General features: G+C 35.5%; 1 long non-coding RNA gene across 5 annotated transcripts; it reads left to right on the forward strand.

Moving 5' to 3' along the window:
• Positions 1-12,987: 12,987 nt before the first annotated feature.
• Positions 12,988-15,980, forward strand: LOC110912042. Of its 5 annotated transcripts, none has more exons than XR_002577611.2 (4): positions 12,988-13,437; positions 14,308-14,396; positions 15,432-15,523; positions 15,747-15,980. It is a non-coding gene; the product is annotated as an uncharacterized LOC110912042 (long non-coding RNA). The 5 variants fall into 5 exon arrangements; XR_002577610.2 differs by having other exon boundaries at positions 12,990-13,437; positions 15,437-15,523; XR_004882386.1 differs by having other exon boundaries at positions 12,994-13,437; positions 15,432-15,980.
• Positions 15,981-27,343: the final 11,363 nt, after the last annotated feature.

The raw sequence follows: 27,343 nt of genomic DNA on the forward strand, positions 1-27,343 counted from the left end.
CCGCGAAAACTTTGTAAAAACAATTCAAATTTTTTTATACTTATCATTATTATTCGAATACAATGTTAGAAATTTAATTTACACGTTTAAATGTATGTGAATTCGTAAATAAAGAAAATTTACACATGTGTAAGTTTGTCATTTACATGTGTGTAAATTTGTTATATTTACACATGTGTAGAGAATCTAATAGGAGTGATTTTGAGAGAAGAAAATGAATTATTGATGTTGTAAATTATTTTTTTGATGTTGTATTTTAATTACAATGCAGTTTGTTTAAAAAAATTGTTTTTATTGGTTTTTTAATTCGTTCTCATGGTTCTCGCAATAACTAGCGTTATCAAGATAACTCTCCCCTATGTATGTATGTATGTATGTATGTATGTATGTATGTATGTATGTATGTATGTATGTATGTATGTATGTATGTATGTATGTATGTATGTATGTATGTATGTATGTATGTATGTATGTATGTATGTATGTATGTATGTATGTATGTATGTATGTATGTATGTATGTATGTATGTATGTATGTATGTATGTATGTATGTATGTATGTATGTATGTATGTATGTATGTATGTATGTATGTATGTATGTATGTATGTATGTATGTATGTATGTATGTATGTATGTATGTATGTATGTATGTATGTATGTATGTATGTATGTATGTATGTATGTATGTATGTATGTATGTATGTATTATGTATGTATGTATGTATGTATGTATGTATGTATGTATGTATGTATGTATGTATGTATGTATGTATGTATGTATGTATGTATGTATGTATGTATGTATGTATGTTGTATGTATGTATGTATGTATGTATGTATGTATGTATGTATGTATGTATGTATGTATGTATGTATGTATGTATGTATGTATGTATGTATGTATGTATGTATGTATGTATGCATGCATGCATGCATGTATCTATGTATGTATGTATGTATGCATGTATTCTTTTATGGATTTGTGTTGTATCATGTGACGAGACACTTTAAGATTTGAACCATTAAGAACGAAAAGTGTCAAAAATGAACGAAACCCGATGTTTGAAGAAAACTTAAGAACAAAAACTATAGAACAAAAACTATAGAACAAAACTTGATGTTAAAGAAACTTTAGACCATGGGGTATGGTGGGGCTTGGGTTGGGCATTGGTTGACACGTGGAATGGGTGGCAGACATGGGCTAAACCCACATTCAACACGGTATGGTGGGACGGGGGTTTGGGGCGTGGGTTTGGTGGGCTTCGCTGGGCTGACCCGCTGAGCTATTTTAATATTATTTAAATCAACAAATTTAATTTTTTAATATTTTTAAATAAAGAAAATTACAAAAAAAATTCCTAACTTTTATATTTGTTTTTTTACCTCTTCTCTCAACGCCAAGACTAGTTGTAACTCGTCACCCTGTAGGTGATCAATGGGCTGAGATAGAAATTTCAAATCATCCCGTTTTTGTTTCTGGGCATCTCTAGCGGCATCTCTAGCTTCTTTTCTCCTTCGTATTTCGGCCCTTTGTTGTTGGAATACGTTGAATGTATCCAACTTGCATGAAATGTCATCCAACTGCTCGTTGTATATTCCCCTACGCGAGCCAGAACTCACAGCTGAAGGCTATGCCGTACCAGATCTAGATTTTTGACCACGCCTTTTTGAGGCATTTCTTCCATACTCAGGCCGGTTTGGGCTTGGCGAATCATCCAAAAGGTCCTCAAACTCTTGATCTCGTGCATCAGATTGGGCTTGGGACGAGGCCCTTGACCTTTTGGAAGACGAGTTAGTTTCGCTACCAATGGGAATAGTCGCCCACTTTGGATGGAACTTACAAATCTCCCAACAATGCATGAAACGGAAGTCGGTCTTCACATTTGATTTGAATGTGACCACTGCATTTGTCAAAATGTCGGCTTCGGTTTCACCACTTTTAGGGTTTTGCTTTGCTTTATTTAAAAAACCACTAAATTTTGTAAGTTTGGTGCTTATCTCGCTCCACTTTGAGGATAAGCTATCATTTTCACGATAAGCCTCCCTTCCCATTTCTTCATGGAATACTCAACTAACCGATTCCCACAGGGCGGTTCGATGTTGCGAATTTCCTATTTTAATAAAAAAAATTAATATATTACAAACTTATATAAAAAAATAACCATTAATAAAAACAAAGGTTAAGAATACCTAAAGTTGAATGTTGAGATTGTTGACACCAAGCCCTCGCCAATGCAACTTCTTCAGCAACGACCCATTTTTGTTGTTTTCGTTTGGCGGTTTCAACTACTTTATCCGCCTCAGTTTTTTTCTTATGACTTCTCTTTTTGATGGGTTTCGATGCGGAAGGACCATCATTGGGTGGTTGAGTTTCGGGAATGGATTCGTTTTGTGAAAGGTCGATGGAGGTTGGTGAAAGGTCGATGGGCGATTGTGAAAACAGGGTAGGTATCGAATCGTCGGTGTGTGGGTAGTTAGTAAACACACGATTCCCGATTCCCGTTTTGTAGAAGGAGAATTGAAGATGTATAGAAGATGTGGTTGAATGTGGTAAAAAATGGAAGAAAAATGTGAGTTTTATAGTGAAAAAATGGAAGAAAAATTAATTTTTTTTAATATAGCCGTTGGCCAACGGCTCTTTTCTTTTGGCCATACACAGCCCGCCATGTCAGCTCGCTTCCCTCACCCCACGCCCGGCTTGAAACCCAAGCCCCAAGAGCCACGCCCCAACCCAAGCTCACCCGGGGTGATGCCTTTGGCATTTTCCCCCAACCCAAGCCCCATACCCCATGGCCTTAGGAACAAAAACTATGATCTACTCTATAGGGTGTTTGGGTATTAGTTTTAGAAGATAAATAAATATTTTAACTTGTAGTTGTTATAATCGAGTTCTAACATATGAGAAAATGAATATGATTTTAATTATACCAAAGTTAAGTAAATAGTTTACGTAATAAATATATATATATATATATAGGGTGGGGTTCGGCTACAAAGTTCATTTTTCCTACAAAGTGTACAAAGTCATAAAACATCACAATTTCAGCCATAAAACACACTCAAAACTTACAAATAAAAGAGTGAAGATCACTAAAACACAATATCCAAACCCTAACAGTCCATAAAAACTTCAAGCACACCATCATAGAACTATGAATATAAAACACAACATGATAATCAACATAAAACACACTAATGTTAGTCATTCGAAAATCAAAGTCTTATCATCCAAAACACAACACAAAACCCATAAATATAGTGTTTTAGTAATCTTCACTTTATTATTTGTGGGTTTTGAGTGTGTTTTATGGCTGAAATTGTGGTGTTTTATGACTTTATACACTTTGTAGGAAAAATGGACTTTGTAGCCAACTCCCACCCTATATATATATATATAGCATTCATAGTTATAACAAAATAATATACAATTATATTTTCTATAATTACATAATAGATTAGCCCATCATGTTGCCATGTTCAATTTGAATGGAGGCCCCTATGGGTAACACCACGTCACTCTTGGCGACCCTATTGGTGGTGTCCCCATTTGGGGTGAAGGTCACGATCAACGACTCATCTATCCTGCTAGAGTGTGTATATTTAAAAGATAGATGAAGAAGAATTGGTGGACCCTATGGCTATGTGTTATATTCTTTCCTGATTTCTGATTTTTCATCGTCACCTTAGTGTCACATCATCATCTATTATTTCTCGCCTCCATCTTTGAACCTACGTTACTTATAATGTCCCTGATCCCCACCCTAATTATGTGTGTATATATAACCTCGGAAACGACCAAGAAAAAGGGAAACGACCCAGTGTTACCCGCTCCCCCTACCCTCCAACTCATCTTCCTGGTCACTCTTTACGGAACCATAACACCCAGCCTAACCTATTTCTAATTTTTATAGTAAACTTCTAAAATTTCAATTAAATAGTCTTGTAAATTGTAATTATTTAAATTAAATGGCAAACATTTGTGTAAAATCACTATCACTTTAAATTTGGGGTTTTCTAAGGGTAACTTATTACGACTATATTTTGCTTTAAAGAGAAAGGGAGTCCGTTTTGTCTATTGGAACGAACTATTACGGACAGAAAATGTGAAGTAGAGATGAGTGGATTGAAGAGGAAAAGAGAGGGTGACACTCACATTATTTTAAAGTTATTATAATACTATTTTAATCGTATAAAACTATATTAACAAAATATTCCTAAGATTTTTCGTCAAAAGTTTACCCTTTGATTATATATTAAAGCTTAGTTTACAAGTGGGATTTGATTATTAGCATCATCACGTTTACATAAATGGAATAACACATACCTAATAAAGATCCAATCCAAAAAGTATGTTACTTCGATCTACGTATGTAATTTTTATTATTTGTTATTTATATCTTTATTTCTCAATTTTTTTTATTTGTATATTCCGTCTTTTTTAATTTTAAAATGTAATTTTTTTAATCCAAAAATGTTTAAAATGTAATGTTTTTATTATATAATGTTTTATTATACTTGTTTAAAATACATGTATTTGTAAAAAAAAAAAAAAAAAAAAAAAAAAAAAAAAAAAAAAAAAAAACCTTAAAATAATGACCCATTACAAATTTGTCAAAACGTTTATGAATTGGCATTAAACTTTTTTTTTTGTAAAATATATACACATTGTATTGAGGAAAAATGATTTTACATAATTTTAAAGGTTTATATAATTACAAATTTTAAAACATATTCTACAATATTATAAGACATATTGTCGACATTTAACCTAACTTTCCCTCACTATTTTAAATGGGCATTACTTTTTTCATACTTTAATATATTTTTATATAAAAAAAGTAACCACAAAACAAGCATTTTATTCTCTTTAATTTGAGTATGATGTTTTGATAATTTTTTAAACTTAAAAAACATGTTACATGATTAATAGTGTTGTTTTACCCGGTCACGCAAACACTTCGCTAATGTGTGTGTAAAATCTTATTTTGATAAATTTAAGGGCTAACAAGTCATTATTTTAAATACGTTTTCACTAGTATGGAAATTTTAATATAGCAAAATTGAGTTATTTGACTTTTTATATTTTTTTTGTGTGTAGAGATTATAATATGTCAAAATTATATCGAGTGACTTTTATGTAATATATAAGTATCTTTTATAGGCTTTTATAGGGAGTTAATATTCATACATCCCTTCCTTTTATCTCTCTCTCTCTATCAAGTTGAAGAACTTGCTAGTCGCTAGTCGGTTGGTGAGGTGGGGACTAGCGACTACTCGGGATTAGTCGGGATTAATCGATTAATCGGATCAGGTATTTTATATATAATTTTCAGTTTTATGTATACATATACACATTTTTATAAGTATATATTTTAAGTAATTAGATTTTAAGTCTTACTCAACTCATTTTTTAAGTATACAAAATTAATTGTTAGAATTCACATGGTTTTGGTTGGAAACTGACCAGAATTTAAAGGTTTTGACCAAAATATATAGGTTTGAGTTTTAAACTAAGGTGTTAAAAATGACCAAACTCTGAGGACCAAAACGGCAATTTACTCATTATATTCTATTGATATAATATCAACCTTACCTAAAACAATAAAATAAATGAGAATGCATGCATTCTGGTTGGTGTTCCAAAAGGTTGAGAGGTCATAAATCATAAATAACTCAACAGTGCCACCTCATCAGCAGATGAAAAGAGGGTCCACGTGTCATTTCCCCGAATGAAAAGACAAAATACACCCCCTGATTGGTCAGCGTCCATCTCGTCATATTATTCAATTACCCCCTTCAACTTTGAAATTTACATTTTTACCATGAATAATTTGTTTGATATCTGGAATGGGTATACCCGACCTAATTACTCGAAACTATATATCCATTTACCCGAGCCAGAAAACAAGAGATAAGCAAACAACACCGATTAAAAGAACACAAATTGAAAAAAGGCACCATTGATTGTTTAAATTGTAATTAAGTCGGTAAGTATTACTCATGCCACCCGGAATGGAGCCCATGTGTGGCTCGGGAGTGTGCGGTAGTGGGCGGGAACACCGCACCATACTGAGCGAGGTGAGGCAAAAACACCTCGTGTGGATGATTTTTATCGAAGCGAGGGGGCTGGAGTTAGCCGTTGGGGTGAGCGTTGGAAAACCAAAAAAACATAATTATTACCTATATAAAAAAATTTAAATCTACCATTTTATACATAGTCCACTCTACTCAAAATCATTATATACCTTCACACTCCACTCTACTCGTATGGTTCATTTTAAAATTTTACCATCTTTTAGTTCGTCATCTTTACCAAATTCCAATTCGTTGTCCGATGACACGAACACTCATGATTTGAAATTTCTTATTGGTGTCGCTCAAGCCACTTTAGGTGTTCACGAACCCCTAAGCACAACAATATATTTAGGTCGTGATTGCGAAGGTGTAAACAATCGTCTCCTACAATACTTCTTTGAAAATTCAACTAATGGACCCCTAACGAGTTTAGAGGGCGATTTTAAATGTCTAAACAACTTTTCCTACAAATATCTGGCGACATGAAAATAATTTGAATATGTTCAAGAAGGTTATGACGCTCATTGGCAAAAAAAAAATTTCACCCCATTGCAAAGGTATAATTGGGCAAATCAATAACTTGCATAGGAGTCGGACGCAAACGATGCACTTTGTCTGAAAGGACTTCACGTGAAGGCCTACAATATTTTTTTCGAATGTAATTTTATGTTATATGGTAGACAGTATCTGTGAAGGCTTATGTCCAACGACATACAACTATAGTATAATGCATACGAGAACAAACACAACTGTTTGAGGATGCTAGGCTGCATTGACTGCATACATCAACCATGGAGGAATTGTCCAACGAGATTGCGAGGACAATACCTGAGTGGTGATCACGAGTACTCGATGATCATGATAAAGGCGTGACGTCTCAAGAGTCGTTGGGCTATGGTTTGACTTTCCACATGGACAATTCGCCGGCTAATATTAGAAACACAATGTATGTGTATATCATATTACACAATTTGGTACTAAAATACAAAAGGATGACGGTATCAACAAAGTACGAGCTCGATCCTCAAACAAATGTATAGATGACCGAGTATGTCGTTTTCAAATTGCGAAATTCTACTATGCACTACAGGTGCACAGATCACTTAATTTCTCTAATTGGTTCGGTTAACCGATTTAGGTGATTATTTTAAATTTTTTCTTTAACCGGTTATTATTTTAGCTGATTCGGTCATTCGCTTTAACTGGTTTGGTTCATAACTAGTTATTTTCATTTTTTATTTTTCAGTTTTTTCCTGGTTAACCGGTACATCAGTTAAAAACCGGTTAAAAATAATCGGTTACTATCCTAAATATTTATAAGTGGTTACTAACCTAAATATTTATAACCAGTTACAAACCGCCGGTTTTTTTAGTTCCTAACCGATTATTGGTGTACTGGTTATTAACCAGTTTCGGTTAATAACCGGTTTCGGTTTAAAAACCAGGTTTTTTTGCCCACCTCTACTATGCACCACATGGTTATTGATGTATATTAATTAATAATATATAATATTAGTTGATTTTCGTTTACTTAATTCTCCTATATATTCTCTAAGTGAATGAAATGAACAGTAACTTATATTATAATACAATAAAATATTTTATACAGTTTTTTTATAGTTTTATTATTTTAATACTATAATTATAATAATTGTTATCTTCTTTACTTTTTAAGTTTGATAAGCTTGGTGTTAACCGGTACTTGTATCGAAAATACCGGTTCGTTATCGGTATATGAAAGTAAAAACCAGCACTAGCGTGGTACATAAAACGCCAAAGTCGGTACCGGATTGAGTTTGATAATCTTTTAGTTCGAGAAATTTGGTACTGCTACCCAGTACCCTTTGCTCATCCCTGATCACGGGTACCGTACGAACAACAACGGTATCGTACAACTTTTTTTTTTAGTTTCAGGGATAGTGATGAGCTCGGTGCCAACTGATACCGAATCCGTATTGGTACAGAAAATACCGGTTACGGTATCAATAAATGAAGGTAAAAACCGGTAGTGAACCGGTACCAGGAACGCCAAACGTTAGTACCGAACTGGTACTTAGGATGTTTCGGTTCAGGAAATTCGGTACCGGTACCCGTTACTATTTGCTCATCTCTGACTATGGGTTTCTACCGAACACCATCATTACCATACAACTTTTTTAGTTGATTTTCTTTCGGTTATTTTTTAGTGCTTTTTTCTATATTTTTTTTCTTGTCAGCGATTCCGTGTGCAACGCGCTCGTAGTGATTACAAACACATATAAACACAGACTAAATAACAAAATAAGTTCGCCGCAACGCGGCGACGGTTTTTATAACTAGTTCACTTAAAAATGTTATTAGTTAATTTTGGTATTTAATTATGATACTAGTTTTTTTTGTCGCCGCGCGTTGCGGCGAAACCGAGCAAATGATAATGTAAAACAAACATGATTTGAAAATAAAGCATGTTGTTTAGAAAGCTAAACGATTATCATCGTACTCTTTTATGATAGCAAATAAATACTTTATTATAAGTATAATTTCGTTTTTAACAAAATTTATAACGGAATGTTCGGGAAAAAATCAATCATAACTACGTACTTAAGTTTTAAGAAAAAGTTATAAACATATAATATTAAAGAAGTATCAAATTAATCGATAATATATGTTCTAAAAAAGAAAAAAGAATTATTAAAAACCGGTATAGGAAATATATGGTTTTAAAAAAGAAAAATAATTAAAAATATGTTATTAAAAATAAAAAATAAGAAAAAACTATATATTATTATAAACTTAAAATTACTATTCATTATCTTTCACTAACAATATATGTATAATATATGTATAATAGTTAAATGCCATGTAAAATTAGAAATAGACGGAGAAAGAGAAACATAAATCAAGGGTCCTAATATTAATACATGGCAAAAACTTATTTACACATGGTGTATACGGGCTGTATACAGTTATACGGCCCGTATATAATAAAATAAAACTAACAAAGTCTGTGCCTTCAGACTTTGTCAGTTTTTTTCATTCCATACGGGCCATATAACTGTATACGACCCGTATACACCATGTGTAAAGAATTTGCCTGGTCGTATACAATGGATACAAATAATGTATACGGGCCGTATAACTGTATACGGCCCGTATGAAAAGAAAATTAGATTTTACCCAAAGTATTTAATGGATTTAAGGTGTCAATCACACGAGACATTTTACAGTCGTTAGGTGGTCAAATCTTTCTAAAAGTAGAAAAAAATAAAACTTTAACAAGTAACAAAGATTGAAAAACAAAAAAACGTGTCGTATGACTGTAATAAAAAGGAAGGGTGAGGCATTTGATGAGAGTTGTAAGGAGAAGCGTCTTAATCACTTGTTTTCAACAGGGATGTAATGCAATGAATGATTCTGCTAGTGGTCGGGCTTCCAATGCTTACACAGGGTGATAAACAACGCTGATATGAACCCAAAACAACTGCTTTGTCTTGAGTCGTCGGGAAAACTTTTCCTCAGGGGAGGGTGAGTAGTATGAGTCTGAGTCCATTGTGGTTCGTGAATGTTTCGAATCATCATAGAAGACGTGTCGGGTTCTGCTAGAAGAGTATAAGGATTTTGTTGGTTTGTTTCCAAGTAGGGTTTAGAATGTTTGAAGTATTCTTGGTTTAATACCAACTCTTCTGAAAGACAAGAATACAACGTTCATGTATCACAAGGAATGACCGATCTAAGGCAGAGAACCTGATTTAGATACACAAATTCATCACCGGTTTCTACAGCACAAGCACATACACAGTTTGTGTAGAGATCTTTACGTACAAATTTGCATTATCCTTACGGTTACAAATGAAGTATTAAAAGATGTTAGTTTCTTGACAATATGGTTTCTCGACAAATGAAGTATTATCTGTCCTTGCTGCCTCTTCGGTTGGTAAAAGACATAGGATGATTTCTAATACAGGCTCTTTTAGAGAAGCGTTGGGATTCAAGGGTTTATGAGTAAAAGATGGTAGTTTATTGACAGTATGGTTTCTCGACAAATGAAGTATTATCTGTCCTTGCTGCCTCTTCGGTTGGTAAAAGACATAGGATGGTTTCTAATACAGGCTCTTTGTCAGTTGTAGTTGATGTATAGGAGGAGGTTATGAAACGAATATATGTTTATGCGAATTCACAACATCCTTGCTTTATTCTCTTTAATCTATTAGAACGATCCTTGTTTTGTCACGTACATGCGTTTAATTCCCAACATCCTTATTGTATCAGACTATCTCACCTCCTTTTCTCTCTCTGACAACCTAGACCCAAACCACCGCAATCAACCACGTTCTGCGAAAAAAACATCATCTGTTCATCATTGTTCTTGAAGATGAAGATGAAGATGAAGAAACGAGGGTTTATTCTCATTAATCTATTAGAACGATCCTTGACTTGAATTTGTGGATTTCGGTTGGGTCAGAAAAACTTAACAAGAGAATCAACTAAAAAAATACAATTGATTACTCGGTCGAATAACCGGTCCGTTAAAGTTGAGCTTCCTGATGCAACTTTCACAATGGTACCAATGTCCTACTACTACAATCCTTCCAACGCCTGATTCCGATACAACCCTCGATGTTGAAACCGGTTTTACCTCATGAAAAGGAAAGAGTTAACATTCTGATTCAGATTCAGGAAGCAGATGTTTATGAGTGAAAGAGTTAACATTCTGATTCAGATTCAGGAAGCAGATGTTTATTAGTGTTTGAGAAACTAACAAGGTAAACCTGAATTTTCAAAATTTTAGATACTTACTTGAACCGTTAGTAATGCTAGATGTCATTTTGGCTGAACCACAACCTATTACAGCACTGTATGAACCTGTGTTTTGAAAATAGGCTTTGTTCTTCGTTTATTGGATCATTCTAATAGATTAAAGAGGTTTTTACCATTTTTTACCATGCGTATACGGATCGTATACCGTTTATACGGCCGTATACGATTGGTAAAAGATATTTTTACCGATCGTATACTATGTATACGATGATTGTATAAGGGTCGTATATTGTTATACGGCCCGTATACTATGGGTAAAAAATGGTAAAAGTTGGTTTATTCTCTTTAATCTATTAGAACGATCCTTGTCTTGAGAACCTGATTCTGATTTAAACAATGGAATTTGTGGATCAACAGAAATAACTGAAAATAACTCGCCATTCTCTTGCATCTGTATACGTTGATTGTGGATTTAAGTTGCAAGAATTGTGTCCGTCGCATGGACCCAGACTCATACTACTAGCAGAACCCGACACGTCTTCTGTGATGATTCGAAACATTCACGAACCCCAATGGACTCAGACTCATACTACTAGCAGAAGAACCTGACACGTCTTCTGTGATGATTCGAAACATTCCAAATCACTACGGTTTTTTCTCTTCCGGTTACCAGGCCTATCATCTCCGTCTACGTTTGGTTTCAGCTACTGGAGTGAAATATTTGTTGGAATTTGTGGATCAACAGAAATAACTGAATACTACCGGTCAAATCACACACTATATAAAGTGTAAAGTTATCGTGTGTTGTAGAAGATACATATCGTCCGTTACATGATAGAAGATACATATCGTCCGTTCAAGTTGAGCTTCCTGATGCAATTTGTTGGAATTTGTGGATTTCGGTTGGATCAGATCTCGGAAGTACTGAACAACAGAAATAACAGCTTCGGTTTCATCAATCGGTTTTTTTTTACAAATCATCTGTTTCCTGAATCTGAATCTGAAAGTTAACTAGACCCCTCAAGTTGTCATTCATAACAACTAAGCGTCTGGAGAAGAGTATGTTGATATAGGAGAGTTGATGCAATTTTACACGCATTTTATCATGTGTTGTAATTTTAATGAAGCAATGAAGATTGAATATGCTGTCACAGTTGTCAAGACTGTTTGTCGGGTTTCCAACGTTCTACAGCACAAGTTCATCACCGGTTTCTACAGCACAAGCACATACACAATTTGTTGGAAGAACCCGACACGTCTTCTGCTAGTTGCTCTTTTCTTCGATTTCAACAAATCTTTCAAGGTCTTAAGTGATGGATGATTTCAACAATACGTTCACGAACCACAATGGACTCAGACTCATACTACTAGCAGAAGAACCCGACACGTCTTCTGTGATGATTACAACGATCCCACTCACAAGTTGTTGATACATATCGTCCGGTGATTGTTGATACATGGAAAAACAAGGACCATTCACCTCTTTCAACATACCAAAACACCAAAATCCGTGCCGGTGATTGTTTATCCATACTATTCTTCATAGCCATATTCCCACTCACAAGTTGTTGATACTGAGCTTCCTGATACATATCGTTCGTAAGAAAATTTTCGTGCACTGAACCTTCAGTTGTGTACTCTTCAATCTTCTTGAGTATTTTTCTAACTTTATGCTTGCATCCACCACAGTGAATATTAACTTTGAGTGAAAGAGTTTGGAAACCGGACGGTAAAAACGAAGTAACTGTTGGAATTTGTGGATTTCGGTTGGTTCAGAAACTTAACAAGAGAAGCAACTAAAAAAATACAATTGATTTCTCTTCATGTTACGGAGAATGTTCTAGAAATTGAAGGAAAAGGAAAAGATTTGTTGAAATCAAATTCAACAGAGATAACTTAATACAACCGGTCAAATTACACACTATATAAAGATTACAGAGGTTTTTACCATTTTTTACCATATGTATACGGGCCGTATACGGTTTATACGGCCGTATACTCTCGGTAAATGTAACACCCCAAAAATAAAAGACACAATAAATAATAATAAACTTAATGTGATTAAGGAATATATAGTAATATGGTACCTAAATGTGGGATTCTAAAGAATATATAGTAATATGGTACCTAAATGTGGGATTCTAAAGAACATATAGTAATATGGTACCTAAATGTGGGATTCTAAAGAATATATAGTAATATGGTACCTAAATGTGGGATTCTGTAACGCCCCAAAAATGAAAACTCAATAAAACAAGTGAGGACAAATAACTGTAATGCCCCAAAATCTAATAGTTGATAAATAAGGCATTTACTAGAATTATGTGTGAAATAACTTAACTAGGATTAGTTAACCTAGTTTGTGTTTCTATGTTAGTTACAAGAAGGAAATAAATAAATTATCAAAACTACAAGGGTTGAACTTGTACATTTTAATTAAAGTTTGGTTAAGTAGTGGAAGATCACAAACATCAGACATAAGTCTGATGTTGGTGTCGATGCAAGCCAAGGGCCAAGAAGGGTTTCTCATGATGATGAAATGTTGAAGAATTGAAGCAAAATCCAGCCTTAATTCTCTTGCATGTGTAGAGATTCTACATCAAAAAGCTATATGAAACATGTGGTAAGTTGTAATTTCAGATTTTATGATCTTGTATAAAGTGGGTTTATGTTTAATCCATAAAATTGTGTGAAATTACTCATGAATATGTGTTAGAAGCATCAAATAGGACTTGAATTATGAAGGATTTTAAGTAATTTTGATGATTAAAGTTGGAACCACCATTGATAGTGAAGGTAGTAACATGGGTGAATCACCCATGTTCAAATCATGTGTAAATCTGATTGATTATGTTGTATAAGATGAACTCTTGCAAGTTAGACGGAATATGGTATGAAGCTAGTTTAATGTTTTGGTTGTGTTGATGATTGGAAGTAAGAACCTTGAAGATTAAGCATGAAATAGTTGTACATTGTGCATTAAATGGTGTATGCACACCAAGTGTTTGATGAAATGTCTAAATGACAACAATATGTAAAAATAGTATGCAAATTGTGGGTAAATAAGTATAGAGGGAAATAATAATATATTTGTTATCAAACTAACATGAAATGTGTATTTAAAATAGAAATCATGTGGAAAAAAAAGTTGATTGTTAGTATGATGAACTTGTACTCTATGCATAAAGATATGGCACTCCTAATGCATTTAGTTGATTATGTAGTTGTGATCGAGGGGTGAAAGTGGTGTCATTGTATGATATGTGGATTTTCTAGTAAGGATAATGTTGGGTTCAAGAATAGTACTAAATTAGTTCAACTTGAATGATGTTGTTAGTTTGATGAAATGATTTAGTAAGAAACATGCATTAGAAGGTAGTACCATATGCTAGTTGAAATGTTAATGAAGCCGAATGTGAAATGTAAATTGATATGATCGTTCATATGTATAATTTTGTATGCTAACAAGAATTTGGATGCAACGAAATAAAAGTATAGGGATCATGTCGAGATGGATGGAAGCATAAAGGACTAACGGGTCATGAGGACATGAGGAAACGAGAGCGAATAGGGATGCATAAGGTAAGTGATCTCTATAATCACTTATTTAGTTGTTTAAATAATATAATGTTTTAATTATTAAGTTCATATGAAGTTGAGGTCAAATCGATAGACTATTTTGATAAATGCACGAATGGATCGAATAATTCATAGATGGATAACAAGCCGAATACGTATAAGTTAAGAAATTCCTTAACTCAGATGTTGGATTTCAAGTTCACATGATAGAAGGTTAATTTACAATCATGTAGGAAGAAACGGGAGGTTAAACGGGTAAACAGTTTGAAAGTTACTCAAGTTTTAGCGTAAACGGACAAAGTTGGATAAGCTGCAGAGCAGCCAAATCGTAAGCTACAGTTCAGTCGTAGGCTACAGAACGTAGCTGCTGTTTGGACCAAACAACTGAATCGTAAGCTACGGCTGAGCCGTAGCTTACGGCGGCAGTTTTCCAAAAAGTTGATTGTTTTGTTATTTTTGACCTTCGGGCATAAATAGATACGTTATAAACTCCTCTTAACTAATATTTTTGGGTTATAAACTCAAGTCTAAGCACCATATAATTAATATATGAGTATGATGATCGAATGCGAGTAGGTTAATCAAGAATTGGATGTAAGTAAATATGTGTAGACATGATTATGTAACCATGTAACGGATGGAACTTGTTTATAAGTAAGTCTATTATCGGACGGTCATATGTATGACTAGGGAGGTGTGTTAATTTAAATTAAGTGAATAGGATGGTATGTAATTATGAATAATTGGAGTCATGGTGAGTTTAAGTCGTATAAACAAGTATGCGTGATGTGTATAGAAAATATATATATATATATATATATATATATATATATATATATATATATATATATATATATATATATATATATATATATATATATATATATATATGTATGTACATAATTATGCGAAAGGCGTACATAGTGTTGTAGTTAAATTGATGTATAAATGGTTGGCGACCTTTTTATGAAAATGTAGTACTTGAATATGTGGAGATTACGGGTTTGCTAACCAAATTATTATTGAGTATGTTGAAAGTGCAGGTTTATGAATATCGGACTTTCGAAGTGTCGATATAGTAATGAAATGATTGAGTGTTGGAAGATATTCGGGTTGAAGTAACTTAAGCGGTTAGAATATTCTATGGACGTTTTAGTTTATACAATATTTTATGTTTGGTCGTCACCACCTACTAACAGGTTAGTTATATGAGAATATATGTGATACCCATTTAATTGGGAAATCGAATGCGTAAGAGAAATGAGAGTATGTACATGAATGGAATTAAAATGACGGTTTTATAAGCAAACAAGTATAGCGACTAACTTTTTAAAGCTTTGTTGTTGAATGTAGGTAAACCCTCAATTCAGGCGACTTGGAGAATCGGAACGAGCGCGTGTTCATGTTATGTCATACCAAACGCTTCCGCTAGCTTGTTCAAATGTTTTTTTTTAGTCCAAAATTTGTTGTATTGGTTCTTAGTAGTATTTTGTCGAATGAATCGTAGAATTATAACTAGTTTGATTATGTTTAAAACAGGGGAATGCTCGTTTTATGGACGGGTCATGCCCAATTTTTGTTAAATTATAGTATGATAATATCACATTTAGGAAGATGAAATTTTGGGCGTAACAGTAAATTTTTTTTTACCGATCGTATACACTGTATACGAACGATGTATACGGGTCGTATATTGTTATACGGCCCGTATACTATGGGTAAAAATGGTAAAATTGGTTTATTCTCTTTAATCTATTAGAACGATCCTTGTTTTGAGAACCTGATTCTGATTTAAACAATGGAATTTGTGGATCAACTGAAATAACTGAAAATAACTCGCCATTCTCTTGCACCTGTGTCCGTCACATGATAGAAGACGTGTCGGGTTCTGCTAGAAGACTATCAGGATTTTGTTGGTTTGTTTCCAAGTAGGGTTTAGAATGTTTGAAGTATTCTTGGTTCAATACAAACTCTTCTGAAAGACAAGAATACAAGGTTCATGTATCACAAGGAATGACCGATCTAAGGCAGAGAACTTGAAAGACAAGACACAAACTCCTTTAATGTGAGATTCTTCAAGTTTGCACATTTTGAGAAAATACCAATGTGTTTGTCAGCTTCGTCAACACACAAAGTGACAGAATGATGTGGAAAAACAAGGACCATTCACCTCTTTCAACCTACCAAAACACCAAAACCCGTACAGCTTATTAAAAGTAGCAATCACCTCCAATCATTTCCAGATGTCGATTGTTGAAAGTTTGAACTGATTATTTGTTATCAGGTGAGTTCCAAGCATTTTATCATGTGTTGTAATTTTAATGAAGCAATGAAGATTGAATATGCACTAGGGTTTTTTCTCTTCCAGTTACCAGGCCTATCATTTCCGTCTACGTTTGGTTTCCTCAACGAAGAACCATCAGCCATTATCTGCCCTTTTTCCTTTGGTTTCTGGTTGATTTTGAGGGTGAGGATTTTGCATTGATTCCTGCGCTCAAATCATCTGCTTCCTGAATCTGAAAGTTAACTAGACCCCTCAAGTTGTCATTCGTAACAACTAAGCGTCTAGAGAAGAGTATGTTGATATAGGAGAGTTGAACCCGACACGTCTTCTGTGATGATTCGAAACATTCCGAATAACTAGCAGAACTCGATCCACTTACATTCGAATAACGCTGAGAATCCACAACGCTTATGGCCAGATTCTTTCCTTCAATCTTGGCAAAATCAATGTCTGCTTGTTTTATTATCACGAAAGTACTGAACAACCGAGATAGGCACAATAACAACAACAGGTTTCCATGATTTGGAGACTGATCAGAATCGAATCAGTGATTTTACTGGAAGCCGTTTGATTATTTCTTGTTTTATTATCACGAAAGTACTGAACAACCGAGATATGCACAATAACAACAACAGCTTTCCATGATTTGGAGACTGATCGAAATCGAATCAGTGATTTTACTGGAAGCCGTTTGATTATTTCCTCTTGGATCTCGAAAGGCATGTTGTCTGACCTCTTGATTTTGATTACCAACTCACCATATCAATTTCTAGGTAGTTAACAACGCTAATTAGAAAAAAACGTGATTCATATACACAACGGTCTCTTTGCTTCGTCCACTAGAACTATTTGTGTATGCATTCTTTTGGTAGTTAACAACGCTAATTAGAAAAAAATATGTAAAATTAATCATATCGATTGCTATAACAGGATGGATGTGACACACACAGATAGATAAGCTGTCACAGTTGTCAAGACTGTTTGTCGGGTTTCCATTGCTCACACAGGGTGATAAACAACGCTGATACGAACACATATGTTTCGAAATAGGCTTTGTTCTTGGTTTAATGAAGTTACACGTAACATCTACTTATATTCAGATTTAAACAATGCCCGCCTCAACTGAGATAACGGACATCCATCAAGCTCAAAAAGAAAACTTGTGTTTCCCATAGTCACAAAAGATTGCGGTTTGTATTTCGCATAGCCACCGTTTCCGTAGTAAAAAACGGTTGGGTTTGCACATTCAATCTTCAATACTTCATTAAAATACCACTAGTAGAAGAACCCCACACGTCTTCATGTTACGGAGAATGTTCTAGAAATTGAAGGAAAAGGAAAAGATTTGTTGAAATCGAATTTGACAACTATGACAGCTTATTAAAAGTAGCAATCACCTCCAATCATTTCCTGGTCAAATCACACACTATAAAGTTTAAAGTTATCGTGTGTTGTAGTTTGGAAAGATGACCGAATAGAGATCTGAATAACAAACTGTGGAGAACTTGTTTGTGTCGGGTTCTTTTGCTAGTTACTTGATCAACGGACGGATCGGTAACGTTACTCTACTTGTGCTCCGATTTAAGCGGCGTGTTCCGATCAACGTTGTTTAAAGGTGATGAAGAGTTTAGAAACCCTAGAATGATGGTGTTTTTACGGGGAAAAACGTGATAATTGAAAAACATCCATCTATACGGCCCGTATACAGTTATACGGCCCGTATACATTTGGTAAACATCAAAAACCTCAGAAATAAATCCATTGAGCCGTATAGTTTTTATAAATCGTATACACTTGTATACAGCTCGTATAACTATATACGAGCCGTATATAGTAAAAAAAAAACATTCTCTGCGCATTTTCCTATTCAAAAACATTCTATACGGACCGTATATTTTGTATACGGCCCGTACACACTAGAGATGTGAAAATAAGATATAGGGGGTGTGAGAATAAGGGGGCCTAAATCAAACATGTGAAAAAAAAAGGTTTACATGTATCGCTAGTAATTCGTGTCTTGTTTAAGATATGATAAAACTTGTTGGAAAAAATATACACAGTGTAATTTTATGCATTTTTAAAAGTAATTAAAATTAAGAGGCTAGGCCTCATCATTTCTCTTTGTTGGTAACTTGGCACATAAAACTTACAACTGGGTTATAGACTTGATGTATAAAGTAGTTAAACGAGTCGTATTCATATTTGATGCTTATGTTAATTGTGTCGTCTCTAACTTGTTAAACACGATAAAACTTGTTTTGCTAACTCTAGGTTTAATAAACGCAATTGGATAAAGATAAATAATGTTAAAAAAACTATTATATAAGTATTAAACAAAAATTGTAAATTTAAATAAATTATATAATATATAATTGAATGAAAAAATACAATAAACACAGGGCCGTCTTCGAAAATCACAAAAAAAAAGTTTGGCCCTGTTCGAGATAAACACTTGTAGTCTTATACTGCCTGCGACAGTGCGACGTTTTGTTTTCTTTCCCTGATCTAGCATGCCCTTATTTTTGTTTAGACTAGTCACTTGTGCTTGTTAATTGGGTCATTTTTTAAAAACTTTTAAACAGGCCCCTTGTTTAAAAAAACTTTGAGTCTTTTAGCAGACCCTTATTTATAGGGAGCCGCTAAAATGAAAACCACATCCAGTTGTAAGAACCGTGAGAACCGCTCTCAACCAATCAAGAAAAGGGGTATTGTGGTCATTTACCCAAATGTCAAATCCTCCCTCTCTCTTCATTTAATGTTTCTGACTTTATAAAACCTCTCTCCTCTCTCATATCTCATTTACATATCTCATTTCTCATTTACATTGTTCAGATCCATTTTCATCTCAAATCCATTTGCAAACCTTCTTTTCACTCACACAACCCTAAAATTTAAAACCCCATCTCTCATATATCTCTCTCTTGAAATCCCTCACCACAATCATCTGTAAATCGTTCCCTTATATCTACCACCATAGATTCTACACCACTACTCGCCATCCTCACATGTGACCGCGTTTTTTACGGTGATTCAACGGAGCTAAATAGTGGGTTTCGACGGTGATTCTACACCACCACTCTGTGATACCACCACTTTGTCTTTCTCCATGTTTTGACGGCGACGGTGGTGGTGGGTTTCGACGGCGACTGTCGTGGTGGGTTTTGACGGCGACGAAGACGGTGGTGGTGGTGAGGATTGACGGAGACGGTGGTGGCGGTGGTGGGTTTTTGGCGGCGACGGTTGTGGTGGTGAGGATTGACGGAGACGGTGGTGGCGTTGGTATCTCGCCGGTAAACCCACACTCCTCTTTTCTTTCTCTTAGACCAGTGATAGTTTTCTGATTTGGGGTTTTTGAACAGTGATAGTTTTCTAATTTGGGATTTTTGATTTGGGGGTTTTCATAGTTTTCTGATTTGAACAGTGATAGTTTTGTGATTTTGAGGTTTCTGAACAATGATGCATTTTTGATATGGTGAATGATGCATTTTTGATATGTTGACTGATACATTTCTGAACAATGATGCATTTTTTATAGTTTTCTGATTTGAATGATGTAGGTTGTTTGAATGATGCATTTTGTATTCTTTGATTCTGTGGGTTTTGATATGTTAGACTGGGCGACGATGATGGAAAAAAAAAACCCGTAGATTTTGATGACGATGGGGCGGCAAGGATGGTGGAGGGTAGGTTTTTGAACCTGCAAACCCCACTTTGCAGCCTTTTGACTATCGGGAAATCTGAGCCAAACCCCGTTTTTTTCGAGATACACATTGTTTTGTTGTTGTTGGTTTTTCATTTCCCCCCCCAGTCGATGATGATAACAATCTATCTTAGACACATACCGAGTTTGCGATTTCTGGGTGCGTTCGTTTTGCGTAAAAAAGTTTTTGTGAAAAAAAAGTTAAACCGTAAATTTTTTAACGTAAAACGTAAACTTTTTAACATAAAAGGTAAAAAGTTTAACGTAAAACGTAAAGCATAAAAAGTTTAACATAAAACGTAAAACGTAAAATGTTAAACGTAAAAACGTAAAACGTAAAAAGTTTCGTAAAACGTAAAAAGTTTAACGTAAAACGTAAAAATTTTAACGTTAAACGTAAAACATAAAAAGTTTAACGTAAAAAAGTTTTACGTAAAACGTAAAATGTTTAACGTAAAACGTAAAAAGTTTTAAAAAGTTTAAAAAGTTTAAAAAGTTTAACGTAAAACGTAAAAATTTTAACGTAAAACGTAAAATATAAAAAGTTTTACGTAAAACGTAAATAGTTTAACGTAAAACGTAAATAGTTAACGTAAAACGTAAAACGTTTAAAAAGTTTAACGTAAAACGTAAAACGTAAAACCTTTTCTACGTAAGTTGTAAAACGTAAAAAACCGTGTGATAAAACGGCGCCTAAACAAGGGGCGTGAATGCGGCGCATAAAAACGTCGCGGAAAAAAACGGGACGTAAAAAACGACGCGTTATAAAAACGACGCTTGAAAAAGCCAAGCGTAAAAAACGGCGTGCAAAAACGACCACGTTAAAAAACGATGCGTGAAAAAGCCGGGCGTAAAAACGGCGTGCAAAAAAAATTGTCTTGTTAAAAAATTCTGAATTTAAAAAATGCTTTTAATAAAAAAATTCCTTTTAAAAAATAAAAAGTAATATAATAAAAAAAGTAATAAAAAATAATAAAGACTAAAAGACAAAAAAGAGTAATTTTACTAAACTAACCTTTTGGATTAAAATATTAAAGACATATTAAGACAAAATGTATTTAGTATTAATATTAGTTACTTTTAATCTCATCCATCCATCTTGTCGATTTAGTGGTTAGGAACTGATTCTCGCGGTTCTTACAACTGGAGTTGGTTTTAATTTTAGCGGTTCCCTATATATATATATATATATATATATATATATATATATATATATATATATAGGGTAAAGTTCATGCGAGAACCACCTTTATTACAAGAACCGCGAGAACCAATGTGAACACAACCTAAAACAGTTAAAAAAACCTAAAACACCCTAAAAAAACCTAACCCCCACCCCCCAAGCTAAATGCTAAAAGCTAAAACCCCCAAAAAACCTAAAAAAAACCTAACCCCCCCCCCCCCCAAAAAAAAAAAAAAAAAAAAAAACCTAAACCCCCTTCCCCCACCCCCAAAAACCTAAACCACCCCCTCCCCCAAGCTAAAATGCTAAAAACTAAACCCCCCAAAAAACCAAAAAAATCTAAAAAAATTAAAAAAAAAATCTAATTTTTTTAAATATTTTTTATGTTAAAATCGCTACTTTTAGTAGCAAAAAAAATTAATAATAATTTTTTTGCTACTAAAAGTAGCGATTTTTTTATAAAAATATTAAAAAAATTGTGTGTTTTTAGCTATTTTTAGGCATTTTGGGTTGTGTTCACATTGGTTCTCGCGGTTCTCGCAATAAAGGGTGGTTCCTAACGGATCTTTGTCCTATATATATATATATACATAAATTTAAAAAATTTTCGGGCCCTATATTTATTTGGGCCCTGATCACAGACACCTCCTGTGACAACTCGAATTTCCAAGATTTCTATTTCGCATTTATTGCACGTTCTTGTATTATTTAATTGTTTATTTGCACAAATAATTGGCTATGGAACTGTAACGTTTTAATACAATGAAGTGTAATGTGTGATTATGCATGGTTATGTGTTAATTGTGATAGACTTATCAAATGCATAAACTTGGTGGTGAATCTGTGAAACTTTTTGAGATGGTGTACTATTGTAAATTATAATACTTGAGGATGTAGAGGACAACTAGTGAAATCCTAGTAATACTTAACCCTAATCTCTTTCACTAATCATTCCCTAATCATCACAAGAATCAAAGCACGTACACCCACATTCCCTAATCCTCTCTACAACCACCTTAAAGTCTCACCCTGGAATTACTTAAAGTCTCACCCTGGAAGGGTGTGGTTCGATTTGGTAAATGAGGCAAACTCAATCCACGGTATGTTGGACCGTTCGAAATCACTGAAAGAATAGGCCCAGTAGCCTACAGATTGAACCTACCAGCTGAACTCGGTGCAGTTCACAATGTATTTCACGTGTCGAATCTGAAGAAGTGCCTGTCAGATGAGACCCTCATAATTCCTTTTAAGGAACTCACTATCGACGAGCGGTTGCAGTTCGTCGAGGAACCTGTAGAAATCACGGACCGGGATGTTAAGGTCCTCAAAAGCAAGAGAATCCCTCTTGTTCGAATTCGTTGGAACTCCCGACGTGGCCCAGAGTACACCTGGGAACGCGAGGACCAAATGAAAGAAAAGTACCCCCAGTTATTTGAAACCAATACAACCACTACTGAGTCTGAAGCTACTACTGTGGAATTTCGGGACGAAATTTCAAATCAACGGGGGGATGATGTGACACCCCAGGAAAACCAGTGAACACTACAGCTTACCTAGCTTCCTCAGTGAGTGCGTACCAAATTTCGGGACGAAATTTCTTTTAAGTTGGGGATAATGTGACAACTCGAATTTCCAAGATTTCTATTTCGCATTTATTGCACGTTCTTGTATTATTTAATTGTTTATTTGCACAAATAATTGGCTATGGAACTGTAACGTTTTAATACAATGAAGTGTAATGTGTGATTATGCATGGTTATGTGTTAATTGTGATAGACTTATCAAATGCATAAACTTGGTGGTGAATCTGTGAAACTTTTTGAGATTGTGTACTATTGTAAATTATAATACTTGAGGATGTAGAGGACAATTAGTGAAATCCTAGTAATACTTAACCCTAATCTCTTTCACTAATCATTCCCTAATCATCACAAGAATCAAAGCACGTACACCCACATTCCCTAATCCTCTCTACAACCACCTTCTCATCATTCTTGGATTCACAAGTTCTTTTGCATCAAGTTCGATTACCCAACCATCTAGAATCAAATTGAGGTAATGGTTTAATCATTGGTTGTGATTAATTGTTGATTGATTGATACATGTAAACCCTAGTTCATTGTATAATATATTCTGTGATTTTGGTTTGATTCTGGATAATTGTGATGATGATGATGATTAGTTGCATGTTTGATAGATTGTTCTTGTGATGACTACTGTTGTGATATCGATCAATTGATTTTTGATTCTGCCGTCTAGCTAAATGAAAGTAGGGGTTTTGATCGTGTGTATGAAAACTGTAACTGATGCCTTGATTCTGTGCAAAGATTGGGATTCACGCGTAATGTTAGTCAGAGTTTTGTGAATGATTAAACTTGTCTGAGTTTTTAATATATCATAGTGGTCCGACTTTTAATGATGTTTTAAGTGTCTGAGGTTTACGTTTACACAACATGCTTATCTCCGAGTTTTATACATATTATAAATAGTCCGAAGTTTATACAAATAACATGTGGGCCGAGTTTCTTAAGTTTGCTTAGGTCCGACCTTTATAATGATTAGTGGAGTCCGACCTTTGTAACCTGCCATGGTCCGAGTTCTTGCTTTGTTATGTGGTCCGAGTTTGATAAGAAAATGCAAAGGTCCGAGTTCTTGTTGTGGGGAGTCCGAGTTTTTAAAGGCTCAAAGCCTTGCCCGAGTTTTAACCCCCCCAACCTCACATCCGACCTTTTAATCCTTCAAAGGTCCGAGTTTTGACACCCTCATGGGTGGTCCGAGCTTCATGAAATCATGTCCGACCTTCATCATGTTCTAAGGGGGTCCGAGTTTCAAGAATAGAAACCCCCACCACCCTAGTCCGACTTTTAATCAAAGGAGCCCCTTGTCCGACCTTTATGGCAATTGTTCGACTTTGTGTAATAATCTAAATGAAGTCATGAGCTGTGTGTTATTTATTATTGGATCTGTTAAGCCAGATAACCCTGTTAAACATGCATGTCGACTGCGTTACGTATAAAAAGTATAGGAATCCCTGTTAAGCCAAGCTAATTAACCATGTTAACTGCTAAGTGTTAACTGTGCTCTGTTCTGCATGATATGATACCATAAGTTGCTGCAATTGCTGTATATTACTGTATTTATGTGCAAACCATGTCAGATCAGTACGTAGTCAATTATCACACACAGTCGATTGAACACCAAGACTTGTAAACCCTAATTGAATTTATATACTTACGTCAAGTATGTGCAATGTATCCTAGGTCGTGTGTAACGGACTTAGACAATTGTTAAACCCTAGAGCATAGCATACCGAGCAAACCAAGGTGAGTTCACACCCTTACTAAGGCATGGGATTCCCAAGGGCTTGGGAATGGGATTGAAGGAATAAGGTTGAATAGATTCGTACTGACACTAATACTAGACTACCATACCAGCGTCCTCGGTTGTGCAGGACACATACGTAAACCTACGTATGCTTATACTACTTACTGTCCTCGGTTGTGCAGGACACAGGCGTAAAGCCCACATATGCATATGCTTCTTACTGTCCTCGGTTGTGCAGGACACATACTTATGTTTCTTACTGTCCTCGGTTGTGCAGGACACATACTTATGCTATTCACTGTCCTCGGTTGTGCAGGACACATACTTACAATCTACGTAGACTTATACTTATCACTATCCTCGGTTGTGAAGGATACTTATGGTTACGAATAGTCTAGTGGTTATACAACATGGGAAGCCCCCACCAATAGAACGTACTAACGGCCTAGTAGAGCCACCTGTTACATACGAACTTACTATTACGCATTTACTTTCTGTGAACTCGCTCAACTAGTTGTTGATCCTCTGTTACATGCCTTGCAGGTCGTTAGGTACATGCAGCTTGCACATGGAGGAGCTGGTCGTTGTGGGCTTGGATCGTGATTATCTTATTAAACACTTATGGCGTTTCGTACTTAATTATGTTGGGTTTTGATTATACGCTTCCGCTAAACAATGATAACTTACTTATGATTTTGGATCACCTTTCATATGGATTTGGTTTGGTTTAATGGCAATTACTTTTACTATATATATTGTTCTATATGATTGGTGGCTTCATCCTGGTCAGTCACGCTCCCAAGCGGTGATACTCCGCACGTGGATTTTGGGGGTGTGACAGATTGGTATCAGAGCCATTAGTTATAGAGAACTTGGTTTTGATATGGGAAAACGTTTTTATTAAAACCAGACTATAACCAGAACAGTGCTCTCAATGATCCACAACGACGCTTCGCTCCACGTGCAAGACTCAACATACTAGGTAATAAGGTTTATGTTTATTGCCTACTTGCTAGAATTGCATAGAACTTTGCTCGTAGTATGCTTACATTACTTTGCTCACTACTTGTTATTGCTTGAGAACACCTACGTGCTTACACTCTTCTGTCATCGCACTATTCGCGAACCTCTCTCACTTACGTTACATTTGCTATGAAGATCATGGCCGGACATATCAACATGACACAAGCCCAGTTGACGGCTCTCATTAATGAACGAATTGCCGCGGCACTGGCAGCCATACAAGCAGGAGGTCAACACGCTCAGTCACCTGCTTGCACCTTCAAAAATCTCAAGGATTGCCAACCTAGTACCTTCAGTGGAACTGAGGGGGTTGAAGGCCTCCTCCAATGGTTCGAGGGACTCGAAACTGACTTCGAGGTGCATGATTGCCCTGAGTCACGTAGGGTAAAGTTTGCTACTGGAACACTCGAAGGTGCTGCATTAACCTGGTGGAAAGCACAGGTTCAGATGTTAGGGCTGGCAGCTGCTAATGCCACCCCTTGGAACGAGTTCAAGGACTTAATTAAGGAAGAGTTTTGCAGTCGAGAGGACATCCACAAACTTGAGGTAGAGTTCCTCAACCTACAGATGGTGGGGTCTGAAATTGAAGTTTATACGAGGAGATCAAACGAGTTAGCCACACTTTGTCCTACTATGGTAGACCCTCCCACCAAACGCATCGAACTGTATCTCAAGGGTCTGGTGCCTGAAATTCAGAGTCATATGACCACAGCTAACCTTGGCACTATCCAGCAAGCCACTCGACTGGCTCATCATCTCACAGACCAGGCTGTAGAACAGAACAAACTACCGAAACGAGCTAAGACTGATACTGCATGTGCTTCTAGAGATAACAAACGCAAGTGGGATGAAAACCTGAGCACGGGATTAATTTTGGTCCAGCCTCTGACGCAGCAGCAAGAGATAGATGACTACCAGAGCCCCAGACAGCAGTTTTCTAGTAGTCATGGGCAGAAAAGATATCGAGGAATTCACCCATGGTGCAACAAATGTAACAGACACCACGGTGGCCAGTGCAACAGGGGTCGTTGCCAGCGATGTCTCAAGATTGGTCATGAAGCTAAGGATTGTCGAAACTCACGTCCTGTAACTCAAGAACAACAACGACCGCCTCAATCTTCACAGAATCAACAACAACAACAAAGTTTTAAAGGATGTTTTCAGTGTGATGCTAAAGATCACTACAAGAGGCATTGTCCGCATATGAACCAGGACCAGACTCAGAACCACGACCATGGAAACAGGGACGACAATGGTGATAGCGTTGCGGGAAACAGAGGAAACAATGACGCCGGGGCCGCGCGTACGTGATTGGTCAGGGTGACGCAAGGAACGATCTTATCGTAATAGTGGGTAAGTTTCTTCTTGTCGACTTCTATGTTACTATATTGTCTGATTTGGGTGTGAATACCAATTATATGTCTTTGAAAGTTAGT

This window comes from Helianthus annuus, chromosome 15, assembly GCF_002127325.2.
Source record: "Helianthus annuus cultivar XRQ/B chromosome 15, HanXRQr2.0-SUNRISE, whole genome shotgun sequence".
NCBI classification, from domain to species: domain Eukaryota; kingdom Viridiplantae; phylum Streptophyta; class Magnoliopsida; order Asterales; family Asteraceae; genus Helianthus; species Helianthus annuus.